This window comes from Podarcis gaigeae (assembly GCF_964106915.1).
Source record: "Podarcis gaigeae genome assembly, chromosome: 6".
NCBI lineage: Eukaryota > Metazoa > Chordata > Lepidosauria > Squamata > Lacertidae > Podarcis > Podarcis gaigeae.
The window spans coordinates 38190524-38206887 of record NC_139682.1 but is presented as its reverse complement, the minus strand read 5'-3'; positions in this window follow the sequence as shown (position 1 = coordinate 38206887).

Sequence of the window (16364 nt, the reverse complement as noted above, 5' to 3'; positions counted from 1 at the left end):
CATCCTCTCTACCCCTCCCCTTGCAAAATTGCTGTATTTTAGTATTGTGTAGATGTACACGCTCCCGTTAGTCATACTTTTGAAGTTGTTGCAGAAAATTTTAATTGCTGAAATGCAGCTTGCCATAACAATTGGGCAATGGACCATCTGTTAGCATATGTAATATTTAGTTGGAGATTCAGAGAAGGACACCATTACCACCATATCCAGAGCTGATGACTTATTATTTTTCAAGAGTGCCCCCTGACATCTTATGTACTTTTGTAGGGATGGGCAGAAAGAGTAAAGTTCACAGATCAGCAACATGAAGGGACAGTTTTTGCCTTACTGCATAATTCAAACCACAGGCTTTTCAACTATCCTTAGGTCATAGGGCTTCCAGACCAAAAGTGTAAACTTTTGGAAGCAACTTTTCTCATTTTTTCACAAATGATCTTTCTGTATTTTTAAAAAACTATTATTCCAACAGTTTTTCCGTGCTTTACAACTCTTTTATTTTTGCTTTCAGCAATCCTTTGAGGTCCACCAGAGAACACTGGTGTAGATTAAATGTGTTCATATGCCATGTATTATTTTCTGATGCTGAAATTTAATTACATAGGTTTGGACCTGATTATTTGTGGATCATGTGTAAAAGATTATTGCCATCAGAAGAGGGGCCTACATTAGGGCCGCCAAGACTGCTTATGCTACTTATGAAAAGGCATATTTCATAAGGGTATTTCAGAGTAGAATAGAAAGGGAATCTACAGATGCACTAAATTTATTCTTCCATGAGCCAGCAGTGCAACCTAATGCATATGAAAAGGCAAAGGATCAGCAAAGACTTAAGAAAAGAAAAGTGGACGCTTTTACAATGCCAGCTAGGGCAGCCATGTTTTTTCTCCAGAATCACCCCTGGGAACAATGGTATATCATGAAGCTGTGTTGGTGGGTGACCAACAGGGGCACTTCGCCCAGTATATATACCTTAAGCTGACCCAGGCGGTGTGTGTGTTTTGCCTGGGCCGGCTTAAAGTATATATACTGGGCCAAGCGCCTCTGTTTGTCACTCTTCTTCTTCTTCTTCCTGATGTTCCAATAAATGCTTTTTGAGCTGAATTTCAATCTTGGATCATGCCTGAACCCACCTACACTTCAAACTAAGGAGAAAATTGTGAGCTGAGTGAAAGTTGAAAGGTGTGTGCTGTTGCATGGTGGGATGGCATCAGTGTTTATGAGGTCAAAGGAAACTTTTGGCAGACTGTGAGCAAGGTATTCTGAGAGAAAAGTTCTATGTGGAACAAAAAAGGGAGGGAGGGTTTATTGAGTTTAAATTCATATACACAGGCCACTCCTTTTAGGAATATCAGTCCTTAATAGCTGCTGTCCATCTGGGTGTTCAATAGCCTTTCTAGCACCACAAGACGGTTGCCAGTTCTTCCTTGTGATGAATAATAGTCATTTTGTGAAATATTTCCATTTTATATCGTTAAGGCGCCTCTTGTCTAAAGCTAACCCAGTTTATGTTCCCTCATCTGCTACCTTCTGTTGGAGTCAATAAAACCTAATAATCTCTTAAGAGCGTCCAGGGTATTTGCATACACCAATCATTGGCAATAGTCTCTTTCATGAAATGAAAGGGATGATACATGAGGTTTAATGAGGATAAGATATATTTTAGGGACTTTATTGGGAACGGGGCGGGAGGAGAGCAAAAACGGAATCGGCAGCAGTCTTCTCTGCAGAAGTCACATGCATATGCAAAAGCAGCCTAATTGCCCTCTTTAGAAACTAATCATTCTGGATTTTACAAGCTGCATTATATAACCTGACATGCTTGTTTCTTCTCTCCTATTATGTTTGTAAGCAGTGATCCTTCTGAAAAGAAAATCAACCCCTATTTTTATCTGGTGCAACCATCTCCTTTTTTGCCTAAGTCTCTATCTCTGCCCCCCCCCCCACCTCGTCTTCTATCAGCCAAATGGCACACCATTTCACTGTGTATTAATTGCTCTGTAAAATGCACTCGATGTCATTATCATTCCCCATTCAAATCTATTATCTCGGGCCATTATGCTATTGCATTATATTTATTTAAATGTGCATCTTCTGAATTAGCTCATTTTTAACAGCTAGCCATGTTTGAAGTATTTTTACAGCCCAGGTTACTCACAAATCTACTTTTAAAAAAAACCTTCATAAAAGTTATTGGTGTTATTCTGTTCAGAATCAAAAGTTTGGGCTTCAGCTGCCAGACTTTCTTTTTCTTTTCTTTTCTGGAATGAAAATATTTGGGAACCCCTGAACATGCACCAGATCCACTCTAAAATGAAAATCCCTACTTTTAAGAGATTCCTTAGATAGATATGAGAGGTGTGCATCATCTCTGTCTGTAACCTGAAATGTTAGGCCAATTGGGGTGATTCCTGGAAGATTGTTACATTTCTGAGAAATGACATAGCTACTAGGAAAGGTGGAGACTCCCTGATCTGCTTTGATACATCTTGTTAATGGTGCGATCTGACTCAGCTGCATGATCTTGCCTGAAGTCACAGCAATATGCCTTGTTATTTGGGGTACACAAAGAGATGGTGCACACCTCTACTGACTATGCATCACAGTACTGTATAATTTAGTTTTGGAGAGGGGTGAGGACTTTTCAGCTGCTGTATATTTTGACAGGGACTTCTAAGAATTACCTTGTTTTTGCATCTCGAGGTGAAACAGATCTGCTCTTGAATTTCTGTCAATGGTACGTCTCTCTTCAAGATATTCCATGGCATCACTCATGTGATCTAGAAGCCATTGTCTGCATGTGCTCCAGTGAACCTTGATTATGCATAAGTTATAGCTGTGCACTGGTAATTATTCTCTGGAGCCTTCCATCAAATTGCATTTCTCCTTTATGTTCCTAAGTGAAATTCTTTTTCCTATCACCCGTTCCAACTCCCAACCACTGTAATAACTGAATGAATACAGCAACTCCTTGAGGTGTTGTACCTTCCTTTGTTAAATGAAATGTGTAATTGACAGTCTCACTACAGAATTCCCTGGCTGCAAATATCTGATCCACTTCTGGTGTCTTTCATTTTGGCACTCATTATATTTATTCCCTCACAATAGGAATATTAATGCCTCTGGTTCATCAAGGAACCACCCCTTCGGTATAACAGAAGGCCCCTCACACGAGCCAAAATGCACCACTGTGACTCCTGTTATTCCATCCTTAAAAGGATGCCATATATCAAGGAAGCTGGCTGGCAGTTCCTCCCACTGAATCACTGATGTAGGTTGCATTAACTCAGGATTCTTAATATAGTAGTTTCACTCCTTACCTTTCTTAGTGACTATGATTCGAGGTCAGATTTATAAAGAGCCTCTCAGTAAGTATCCCTGCCATTTAGCACTGACTTTGAAAGGAAACAGGAGGAGGGTTTGAAGCTGCTCTCTCCTTCTGGGGAATAAGTAATGTCTGCCAATGTGAGCATAGGTAAGAGAGAACAGATACTGCAGATTTGTAATACTCATATTACAGATGAAAAAGGAGCTGAGCCTTCTAAATCCTGATGTGGATTCAGAACATTACATTCAAAGCCAATGACCAGCTCTTCTGCAAAATAACAAGAATAGTACAGTCATACCTTGGGTTACAAACGCTTCAGGTTGCATGTTTTCGGGTTGTGCACTGTGCCGAACCTGGAAGTACCGGAAAGGGTTACTTCTGGGTTTCGGCGCTTGCGCATGCGTAGATACACTAAATCATACTTTGCGCATGTGCAGAAGCGCCAAGTCGCAACCCGCGCATGCTCAGACGAGATGCTGCGGGTTGCAAACTCTGCGGGTTGCGAATGTGCCTCCCGCATGGATCACGTTTGCAACCCAATCGTCCACTGTAATAGTAATGATGTTTATAAGATTTTGTTAATTTAGGAGGATTGTCAACTTGTAATACAGTCGTACTTTGGTTCTCGAAGGGAATCTGTTCTGGAAGTCCATTTAACTTCCGAAATGTTCAAAAGCCAAGGTGTGTCTTCCGATTGGCTGCAGGAGCTTCCTGCACTCAGTTGGAAGTGGTGTTGGATGTTTGGCTTCCAAAAAACATTCGCAAACCAGAACACTCACGGCGTTCGGAATTGCAGTGTTCAGGAGCAAAAACATTCAACTCACAAGACATTTAAGAACCAAGGTACGACTGTAGGTGTTAGAACCTAAGAAGAGCCTTGCTTTGTAAGGTCTAGTCCAGCATCCTGTTCTCACAGTGGTCAATCAGCTACCTATGAGAAGCCCCCAAGTAGTAGCTGAGTGCAACAGCTCCCTCCCCAGTCGTGATTGCCATAAATTGCCATTTAGAGGAACATTGCCTCTAATACTGGAGGTGGTACATAACGATAATGGCTAGTAGGCATTGATAGCCTCATCTTTCAAAGTCTAAGCATATTTTAAAGCCATTTAAGATGGTGGCCTTCAATATATCTTATGCTACTCTGATAGCAAATTCCATAATTTGTCCTAAATCTTCTATAGTTTTGTCTGTACTGATTTTTCAAGTGCTCATCTTCAGTAGATGGCTGTCGGTTCTAGTAATGACAGGACTATCCACACCATGTCTCCACACCATGTAACCTTTCCTGGTCATTATGGTTGCCCTTTTCTAAACCTTTCCCAACACTACAAACAGTTTTGGAGGTGTGGCACCTGACCTGTACACAATGTTCCAGGTGCAGTCACACCATAGATTTGCACAATGTCATTACAGGCATGGGATTACATTCCAGACCCCTGCATGCATTGCTGGTGCCCACATAAAGCATTTTGCCCCGCCCCCATTCCACCCTTTTAGTTACCGGTATGTTTTGTAGGGTTGCCGTATTGGAAAAAGTACAATTCCTGACATCTGCAAAGTTTTAGGAAGATCCCAAAATTGTTGAGCTGTTTTTTTAAAGAAGCCCACCAAAATCGTTGAGCTTGTTTTGGGAAACCTCCCCCCATAATAGCAGTTCTAAGCTTTTGGAACTGTTTCCACTGCTTTTCCCATTACCATACACCCCGGTTTCCCTGGCAATTTGCCAATTCAGCAAAAATCCCACCAGACACCCAAAAACCAGGACATGTCAGGAATTTTCCATACGGATAGCAAGCCTATGTTTTAGGTTCAGCACCATGTGCATGTGCATCAGTCATTGCCTGTATTACGTTGGCAGTTTTCTTTTCAGAATCTTTGGATCCAAATCCTGAATATGTCCTTTAGAAAATTCGTTATTGTTAAAACACATTGCTAGATGTTAAAACTTGCTATATCATTATATTAATTTGCAAATGGCAAAAATGTTACAGTCTTTGCAAGTGGAATGCTGATGGAGAGTTTGCTTTGCAGGGCAAATATCCATGTTTTCCTACCACCCATATGGCAATGTTTATAATATACTGAAATCCATAATAAGATAATACATTTATTAGACTGACCAACATGTTACAAAACAGTGAGTGAGTTCTCCTGAACTCTTAATCATACCTAATGTTCAGGAAATCAGGAAATGGGGAGGGAAGAGAAGAGAAGAGAAAAACTGGGAGTGTTTAAGCTGTAAAGTCTGCATTGGTCTCAGTCTTGCGATGGAAAGATAAATTTACATCACTTAAAGACGGCATTTATTCCCTGAGGGCTCATTCTAATGTAACTAGTACATATTACCACTTACAATTAATATTGGCTTTGGTAAGATTCCCTCCCCCCCTCAATGTTTCCCTTCACTCCTGTCCTCTACTACAAAGAACCTGTGCGTTTTGCTTAAGTCTGGGGAACCACTGGACTTTATATTTTTTTAAAATGGAGGAATTGGCCATTGTGTGGTTCTTCTTCCCAGCATCCCCGGGGGAAACCTGAAACTTGCTGGCCACCCAGGAGCTTAATGTGTTGCTATCTCTTCCATCTCTCCATCTTAAGACTGAGACCAAGGTAGATTCCATGGCTTTAAACTAAGGCTGCTCACAGGATCAGCACAAGCTTGTTCGCCTCAGATCCTCTTTTCAATAAACCAGGGACACCCATGTTAGCAAACACCCTAGCCAAAGTGCTTGAGGCAGCTGTATGTACTGAACTATTTTCAAGGGAGGTAAGTCTGGATGAGCATTTGAAATTGCATCACTTTGTGGATTACATCATGTTTGACCTTAATGTGATACTCCTATGTCCTTTTATTTTCTGAAACCTGGCAGCTTGTGCTAGGTAGATGATTTTATGGGTTTGTTTAACCTTAACATGATACTGACTTGCCTCTTGTTTTCTGAAACTCTGCATGTAGCATAATGGCTAAGAGACTGAACCATGAATCAGAAAGTCACCAGTTCTAACCTCCCTGTTGCCATGATGTCTCTAGGTGGGCTGTGACAAGTCACCTTCTCTCAACTATCAGCAACACAGGGATAATAAAACTTTCTTACTTAAAGAGCTGTTGCAAGGATTGCAACAAGATAATTGATGTGAAGAGCTTTAAACACATGAAAGTACTATATATTGTAGATCCTGTTTTCAGTTTCTTTTTGTCACTAGATGGCAGCCTTTTAGGTCCTGTTATGATTTGATAACGTACACCAGGATACCAAGTGTTAATTAACAAGGTCGGCTTATATATCTGATGCTTATATATAAACACACCCACCCATACAGCCCCCAGCATTTTCAAGATGACAATTTTCGCTACCAGGTGATGCTTGTCATTGAAGGCTATTTAATCTCTCTTAGTCATGCAAGATACAATAATATTTAAATGCATGAGATTTCAGTGCCACTAGCCATTTTTAATGCCTAAGCCAGAGGTGTCCAAAATATCAGGAAGGACCATGCTGGCAATTTTCCATGAGCCCCACGGGTGCACTGAAATTGCACATACATCACAGCTCAAATGTAAAGACCTAGAATTAAGTTTTCTTGTGCTCCAGGTTTCTTGACTGAATCGAAATGACTTGTGGATTCTGTTCAGTAGCAGGAGAAGCAAAGTACTGCTACCTAATAAAAGGCATAGGGGGATTGCGAGAATCTGGAGGGCATGGCCACATTTTATTGCATGAACAGAACTGCATCTGCAATAGAAGTTGTCTTTAAAGGTACTGGGTGAAGTGTTTGTTTTACCTAGAGACACAGAACATCCTTTTAATACAAGATGCATTGATGTTGTTACAAGCTCATTTTCATGGTAAAAGAGGAAGGCATTAGTCATGTCGCTAATGGCAAATGACAAGCATATTTTTTGCCATCAGTGTAAGTAGCTAATTGTCGTATGAATAGAGACAACGAATTTCAGACTATGGGTACCATTCAGCTCCATTTTGGAGTGTTTAAAGGAAAGTTTTAAGTAGATCAAAGTTCCACAGATGAAAAGCAGCATAGCTCAAAAATGTAGTGCAGCCCGTTGGATAGTTTTTAATTACAAATATTTACTGTTGTACTTTGATACTTCCCCATTCATGTCTCCTATTTGTTGTTTCGTACAAACAACATAATTGAAGTAAACTGCATTGATGCTTAGATGCATTCTTAATGATGCTGTCAAGGGCTATGATTCCAAGTTTGAATTTGGGTTGTTTACTTGTTCCTCACATTTTTATGGCATCTTGCCTCCGTGGAAGTCTGAAATACATGCATGATGTTCCCAGACACTGTCCCAGGTACTGGGCCGCTTAGCTTTGGAGGCTGCTCCTGCATGGACCATCTGTGCTGTGCATATTAGGAGCTGAAGCACAGAATCTACCCTCAAGTGTCAACATATCCAGAGAGGCTACAATGCCGGAGTGGGTCATGCTGAACTGAAAACAGATGTGCACAGGGCCCCTAGGGTTAAATACAGTCAAATGAACATTCCAATAGCAAATGGGTTTAAAAAAGGTAAAAAAAGCATTCATGCAGAGATGAGTTCAGATGTGCTTCAGCCTGCCATTTTGCACAGGAATTAGCTCAAGAAACAAGACATTTAGCCTGAAATTTACACAAAATCATAAATATAATCCAAGTTGGAAAAAGATATCGATCTACAGATTTCACTGACATTTACAAATAAATGATGCATTGCTCTTTTCATTTTGCTGGCTGAGCTGACCCAAATGGCCTTTACATAATTTACTTTTGATTAAAGAAGTGCTTCAACAGTGAGAACTCAAAAATAAAATCAATACATTTATGACACCATTTCTGAGGGGGCGAAAAGATATGCAAGATAAGGTGAAAAATTCCTATGAAGCTACCAAAATAAAGAAACAAGGATTTTGCCTTTGTGGACAGTTCTCACACATGAGCACCGAGTTTAATGCACAAGATTTACCATGAATTTCATGTTTGTGCACATCAGACAGTACAGGATTTGAAGAAATGTTGTTTCTAAAGTAGGGGTGTCTGAGAAATTAGATTTGTTAATTTTGATACAACCTGGCCTGGTTTCCACATACCAGAGAATATGTGCACAAAGCTGGGCAGTTGTGGAGTGTGACAGAGCAGTGTTGCCACCTTCTTCTTCTTCTTCTTCTTCTTCTTCTTCTTCTTCTTCTTCTTCTTCTTCTTCTTTGGCAATCACTCGTAGCCGAGTAAGATTGTCTTCCATAAACACGGTTTTAACAATGAGCCCGTAAGTGACTGTGGAGGCCAATTCTGAATCCACACGTCCTTCCACAGTGGGGACATTGGGTTCTGGGTGGGAGTTGATCACCACAACCACAGCCCTCCTGCTCAAGTCAGCTGGGCCAGAAGGTGAGCAGCAAGTAAAACATTGCTCCGTACTACCTTAGCCTAGAGCTGGAAAAGCTATTGTGATTGAGTGATTGGAGGGATGCCATTTCAGAATCCAGTGGATGCCAGACAAGCTCAGTCCCTTCCTTTCCCTGCCCCCAGAATGCCTCATTTTGGGAGTTTTCATGGGTTACCACTAGGGATGCACAAACATATCTCAATCTGTTCCTATATTAATTCAGGGTTTCGTCTGGTATTTTTCATTCCACTGATTTTAGTTTTTGCACAGGTTTGTATTCTATTTTATCATTTGCTGATGTGGAAACATAACTATTTTAAAATGTATGTTTAATGCTCTTTTTACATAGCTGAAATATTTTTGTCTATTGTGTGCTATCAGCAAACATGTGCATATATTTTACCTTCCTTGTGTATTCCCTGCATGTTGGCCATTTGCAGCAAGACCTGGGAAATATCTCTTCTCTTCTGTCCCAACTCTGTTACGACTCATCTTCAATAAAATGGGAATAACAGGAGCCTACATTAAAAGTGGAGTTAGGAAACAAAGCACTTTTCTGAATACATGTTCTCTGTAAATGATCAATTGTTCATGTGAATGTCCTTTAGAAATGAAAAGATGAAAACGGAACCGAGAACACTGGAAAGCTACCTATGCTCATGAACTACAGTGCAGGGAAACTTATCCTGTTACACAAAATTGGTTTTCCCATTAGCTGGCTTATTGCAATATGCTGGGAACTGAAAATGCAACAGTGAGAAAAGTGATGGTGACACTAAGATAAAGCAATGCAACTTGGTTAATGATATCCCAAAACATTCATTTCAGCTTCCCAACTGTGCGCTACACTCCGAACATGCATTATTAATGTAGATTCTGGCAATCTGGTAGAAAAAAATAAAATAAAGGCAAACTTTTTGCTCTTTCTGAAGCAATGGTATACAGTGGTACCTTGGGTTACAGACGCTTCAGGTTACAAACGCTCCTGGTTACAGACTCTGCTAACCCAGAAATAGTACCTCAGGTTCAGGATGAGAACAGAAATTGTGCGGTGGCAGCAGGAGGCCCCATTAGCTAAAGTAGTACCTCAGGTAAAGGTTTCAGGTTAAGAACAGACCTCCAGAACGAATTAACCTGAGGTACCACTGTATTATTTGTGAGGTACTTTTGTAGATACCCTGGTCTTTGTGTCCATATCCTACTGTTCTAGAAAACTGAGAGGCTGTGTTTAGCCAAATGCACTTGCAGTCCTCCCCTTTCACTGTGTGGAAAGTTGATAATAGAATCATAGACTTATGGAATTGGATAGAACTATGAGAATCATCTAGTCTAATTCTCTACAATGCAGGAATCTTTCACCCAACCTGGGGCTTGAACCCACGACCCTAAGACTCAGAATCTCATACTACTGCATGAGCTATCCCTGATGATGGGAGGCAGCCTAGCATGCAGAACCATGAACCCTCGACATGCATGGATAATCGACATTTGGAAGGGCTTATATGGAATGGCAACAGCTATCTTGCAACTTTCCTGCTTTCTTCCATGAAAATTTATGCAAAAACAGTAAATGGCAGTCATAGCATTTCCTACCCTGCAGGCAAAACCTATTTCTTATCCAAAACAGAAGGTTGCTAATCTAATAGCTGGGGGCGGCGGCATGCTGATACTGGTTGTGGGAGGCTGGGAGCCTTATCTCGGGTAACATCTTTAGGAGAAATGCAGATGTGAAACATCACAGGGTTACAGTGCTCAGTTTTCAAGTCATCATAGCCTTGCAAACTGAAAAGGAACCATGTTATCAAGATGATTGTGGGAAACAATCATAGCTCCACAAGTACATTGGAAAATAAATATAGGTTATGTTGCATACCGTTTGCATCCAGCCATACCACTCACTACTGCTGAATCTCTGTAAAAATAAAAATATAAAGAGCCATGTTGCCTGGAAATACCTATATGAGACTCTCTACCTGTATGTGCCTGGAAAGAAATTGTTCTAATTCCTAGGTAGCTATCTATCAGTCAAACAAACAAACAAACAAACAAACAAACAAACAAACAGCTAACTAAATGTACAAATAAGAAGAAGAGAGAGGAGGGGAAGCAAGTAAAGACAGCATCAGGGCCTACCCCAGTTGGACAGTCTCCTTCCTGACCCCCACAGAACCAACTTACAGCAGGAGGCCTGTGCAAAGAAACATACGGTGCTGACTCCTGTTCCAGTGGAGTTGCTTATTTTGCATTGTGTGGATAGGTGGAGCCCCCCAAACCCTGGCGGCCCCCATATGGAATAACGACTCAAGACAACGTGCTATGGATTAAAATTGACCACACCTTTATTATGTTTCAGATGTGGGTAGACCTTTGCTCAGGCATTGGGCGTTTATCCCTCCCAGTCCCCTGCCGGGGATCTGGGGAACATCAGGATTATTCAGTGGGGGGGGGGTGGGCTGGCTCTGGAGAACATATGTTCAAGCAGAGAGAGCCCACCCCCGTTACGCTGCCATCAGAGGGGAGAGCAATGACAACCTCTAGGCGTATGGCCAAAGCCTCCCCTCAGAACAACGCCTTTAACAGGGAACCCTGGAATCCCCACTGCAAAGAGAAGGGGGGCGTGGGTCACCGCTACATGCCCACCCCCATTTAGGGAAGATAGACTAAAGGATTCTGCCCAAGGCCTGATACCGCCAAAGTTGTGACATTTTGTTACAGGAAAGACAAACCTGCCAATGCAGGAGAATTCCTTTCCGGCCCTTCAACAGTGACCTTGATGTAGCAGCGCCCGCATACCTGTGGAGAAAAGGTTAACCTGCAAAAGAAGTCTTAACTGAGGGTGGGTAGGGCGGGAGAAGCTCTGGAGCCAACTGACAATTCCCAGGTAAGATCCTCCGCCTATTGTGTGGACAGGTGTTCCCTCCCCCTACCTGGCCTGATCACCTTGGCAACGCCTCCACAGGTGGGATTGGGCAACTGGCTGAGGGAGGCTGAGATCTCCAGGTATCCCACCTGGAGAAGGCAAAGCCAAGTCTGTGCTAATGGTGCTGCATAGGGTCCAGGGGTTGCGTGCAACCACACAAAGGGCGCCCCCCATTTAATGAGGGGAGCAGTCATTGTGGCATGTGGTTCTTGGCGTATCTGTTGTGTTTCATCAATGTATTAGTCACTAGTTGAAAAGTGGGATATAACTCTACTCAAATAAAATATATTAAATCAACTGAGTTCTCTTACCTATCAAATAGGAAGTAGGTATAATCTGTTTTTTACAATAAGATCAAATGGAAATAAGCATTTCTCCTGTCATTTACATCAGGCAGACAGCTGATAAGTCATGTTATCAAATTACCTAAATATCTCTATCCCAAGATCAGATTCATACAGTAGCTGAAGCCTTGGGCCACTGCCCTTGTTTTGCCACCATGCACAATTCCAGCTCACGAGGACTGGATGCCACTGACCACACCCAACATTGTAGGCCATTTTCTCATTCATACGTACCATTCTGCTCTAGTTGCTTTTACTGTCTCAGAGATAGCAGCCAGTGGAGAAGCAGTTCAGGGTCAAGGTAGAGAGGGGTGATTTAAACATGTGCACACAACTGTTCTTCTAGCCAGACACTAGCTATTTATGTGTTCAGGATTTGAGGAACTCAATAAAATTTTAATTAAAAAACAATTTACCAGACAGGATCTATAAATTCCACCTTGCTGAAGGGAAAACTTGGGCATTGTTAAAACAGTAAAGAACAAGAAGCCTCAGACCCTTTCTAAACAGAGTGGATGATTCTAACTACTCTTCTAACCACTGTATGTGGTAAGGAGTTGGAGTGACCACAATAGGTTATCCTGTTCCATAGATGTTTCCAGCAATGCAACTTGCAGTAAAACCACTAATAAAGAAAACAGCAAAGCCAGGAAGGAGGGAAGGATGCCCATGAAGTGAAGTGGAATGAGTGCAGAGTAGAGCCAGCTTAAATAGCCAGATCTCCACCTCTTCCCTCATGGGTGAATTGCCCCACGTGTGGCCAAAACACTGTAACGAACCCACTTTCCTCTTCTTGTAGGGTTGGAGGGTGCGGCAAATTCACCCCTACTCAAGAGGGGGAATGGCATTCCAGCTAAGAATGTGCACAGGAACAGGTTTTGGCTTTGTATTCATAGCTTTGGGAAGCAAGCTACTCTGTTTGGGAGCTGCTCTTTGTATTTCCAATCAATTCATGTTAATTAGATCAGTTAAAAACAGTAGCATGGATCCTCAAATAAGACTGGCAGGGAGAAAATGTCACTCTGCCAGCAAGGAATCTTCAATCCCAAGGGTTACTGAGGGTGGTGCCCTTCTACCCCCACCATAGGTTTTTGGATATAGTGTCTTTTCTTTGAGATTCCCTGGAAAGACTAGAGTGGGGAATATATCACCTTCCCAGCAGGGACTCCATTGCCCCTAGGGTTGTTGCTGTGTGAATGTGTGGCGGGGGTAGGGTCATAGCTAGGGGGTGGTGAGGTGGGCCCCCGCCAGGGGTGCAGGTGGGGGGGGGAATCAGCTAAAAGTATGCTCATAAATATAAATATTGATTATTGCCTCATAAGAAATGCTTTTAAATAGAGGGTGAATTGAATGGGTGGGGTTAGAGGAGAGGCGGAAAGAAGAGCCAATTTGTCCATTGCTAGGGGGCACAATCTGGACCGTTCTGCCAGGGGTGCAAGATCACCTACCCACGACTCTGGGCGGGGGCTTTTGCCTTCTATGGATTTTTCAGATACAATGGAGATATATTCATTGAATAGAAGGAATACAAAGATCCACATGAAAAGCAAACACTGTTTTTAATCCTTCCTCCAAATCACTGTGATTGGAATGTCTTGGGGAAAGTATCCAGTGTCATTAATACTTACACCTGTCTGTCAAGATGAAACAAGTCCCCAGCTCTTCACCACTTCCCTTCTCAAGCTCTGAGAGTTTTTCCAGTCAGCCTGTTTCTCAGTAAAGAAAAAAAACCTGACAGTACGTGTTTTTTTTTTTTTAACAGACAAGGCCTCCTAGTCCCACAGAAGATTAGGGAGTCCCTGATCTGACTGGTTGCACATTTCTAAAGGCGTGATCTGATTCAGAAAATGAGAACCTTTCCTGAATCACATTCATTCACCTTGTAATTTGGTGTACACACGAGGCTGGTGCGCATGCCTAATTCCAGTCACTTTGTTTATTTGTGATTAGGATTTAAACTAGAGTTATACAACCATCATGCCTACCTTGATATTCACTCACCTGCCTCATCCTTCAGAGTCTCTGACTCTCCTCTGTGCTGGAGTTTTTGACAGCTCATCTACAGATTTTAGAGGCTGTCATCTCAGGAGTGTTACTGCTGCCTACATGAGCAATGAGTCCCAGCATGTTATACCCATACACATCTTGCTTTTATTTTGGATCATTTGCAGGTCACAGTGTCTCTCTCTGTGGAACTGTGAAATCCACCAGTCAAGACTAAATGTTTCGTATTGTTTATATCACAGGGTTGGGGAAACTTTGGCCTTCCAGATGTTGTTGGATTACAACTCTTACTATCCCTGGACATTGTTCTGGGACTGACTGAGAGTCCCAACAACATCTGGAAGGCCACAGCTTCCACTCCTTGGTTTATATGGCTGCTTATTACAGGTTAAATAGAGAGTGTCAGGAGCTCCCAGTCTTGCCAGGGATTGTCAACTCTTTTTAATTCTCTTCATTCCTTGAACATAAATACAAACTAAAGGCGAAGGTTTGGGGAAATTATTCTAGGGTAACTAATTGTTATTCTAGTTAGCTGAGCATATCCCCAACTATACCTGTTACTCGTATTAAATCAAATTTTATTTCTTGTAAATAGACAATATAAATGCTGATTTCACAATATTCTAATAGGGATAGAGGCCATTCAGAGATTGGATGAGCCCTAAAAGATGTTTGATGACAACTTCTTTTTTACAGAGAATAAGATAAAAAGCAAAAATTTAAAAAAGTAAATAAATTGAGTTCTGCCTTCCTCTTTATGGCATCTGGGAGCATCTGACCTAAAAGAGGATCATAAATGTTTTCTACCCATAATTCCACGCTATTGTCAATGTGATATCACAAGATCATTATTTATAGCTGGAATAAAATTAATGCAAGAAGCCTATAAAATGAAGATGTTATTTTGCACAATGGGCCTGTCTGGAATTAGTTTTATCCACAGTGGTCAGACCATTTAAATTTACTATCATATTTCCCAGGGAAGGAGAGGGAAGGTAAATGCTGAAAATATCTGCTGGTTGATATTATTTATTTATTTATTATGCTAGCTGTTTCGATTGACCATCTAGCATATTGGAAACACATAAAATGATTTAAATGCTGCCATCCTTGGCTGTCCATATATCACTACACATTTCCCAAAGGACCTTTGTGGGTGACATTTTCAAGGCATGTCGCAAACCTAGGGGTCAGTGCTGGGTCAGCATCAGTACATGGCATCTTCAGGTTGCTCTCAGGGACCACTGCTGTCTAAGAATGGAGGAAAATTTTGGTCTGGTTCACATTTTAAAGTGAACACCAAGTCTACATTTCCTGGTTTGCGTTTCCCATCTTTCAAAAATTACATTTCTCTGAATTTAGTAAAGCCATTATCCAACCTTCCCCAAAAAGTGTGTAAGTGAGACGTAATTATGTGAAAAAATGCATACTGTACATTCATTAAAAAGGCACACAAACTTGCATTCTATTTGGAGAACATGCTTGCAAAGATTTGAAAACTAGGCAAAAAGATGTATTGGGAGAAAGGCTTACTAAAAATGCTAGCAAATTTTCATGTTTGGTTTTTTTAAAAACAAAGAATCACAGCCTGATGCAAAAATGTTGAAGACTGATTTAAGATTGGAAAAATGATAAATGGAGAAAACTGGCAGTTTTATTCATCCCTACTACCATCACCTGAGCTGTTCCCCTTATTCCCTACTCCCCAAACAGCACTGGACAACTGGATCTAGATGTCGTTTTCTTTTAATTTCTACATGTGACCTCTGATGTAGTGTAGTTTCCTGGTGATGCTTAGATCTTGCCCACCAGGAAACTACACTACTATTGATACCCACCACCAATGCCACATAAGACCAGCAGGCTCCTTCACAGTGAATGGGATCCACAGGAGGACACTTTGCCCAAGGTCCTTGAAGGTCAAAGCCAGCCCTGCTTCACTGAAACCTTTTGGTACTTGTAAATCATTTTTAGGGATATTGGTGGCGCTGTGGGTTAAACCACAGAGCCTAGGACTTGCCGATCAGAAGGTCAGCGGTTTGAACCCCCGTGACAGGGTGAGGTCCCGTTTCTCGGTCCCTGCTCCTGCCAACCTAGCAGTTCAAAAGCACATCAAAGTGCAAGTAGATAAATAGGTATGGCTCTGGTGGGAAGGTAAAAAGCGTTTCCATGTGCTGCTCTGGTTTGCTAGAAGCAGCTTAGTTATGCTGGCCACATGACCCAGAAGCTGTACGCTGGCTCCCTCAGCCAATAAAGGAGATGAGCGCCGCAACCCCAGAGTCAGTCACGACTGGACCTAATGGTCAGGGGTCCCTTTACCTTTACCTTAAATCATTTTTTAAATCTCTAGATTAGGGATGCATGCAGATATCTCTTTCCCAT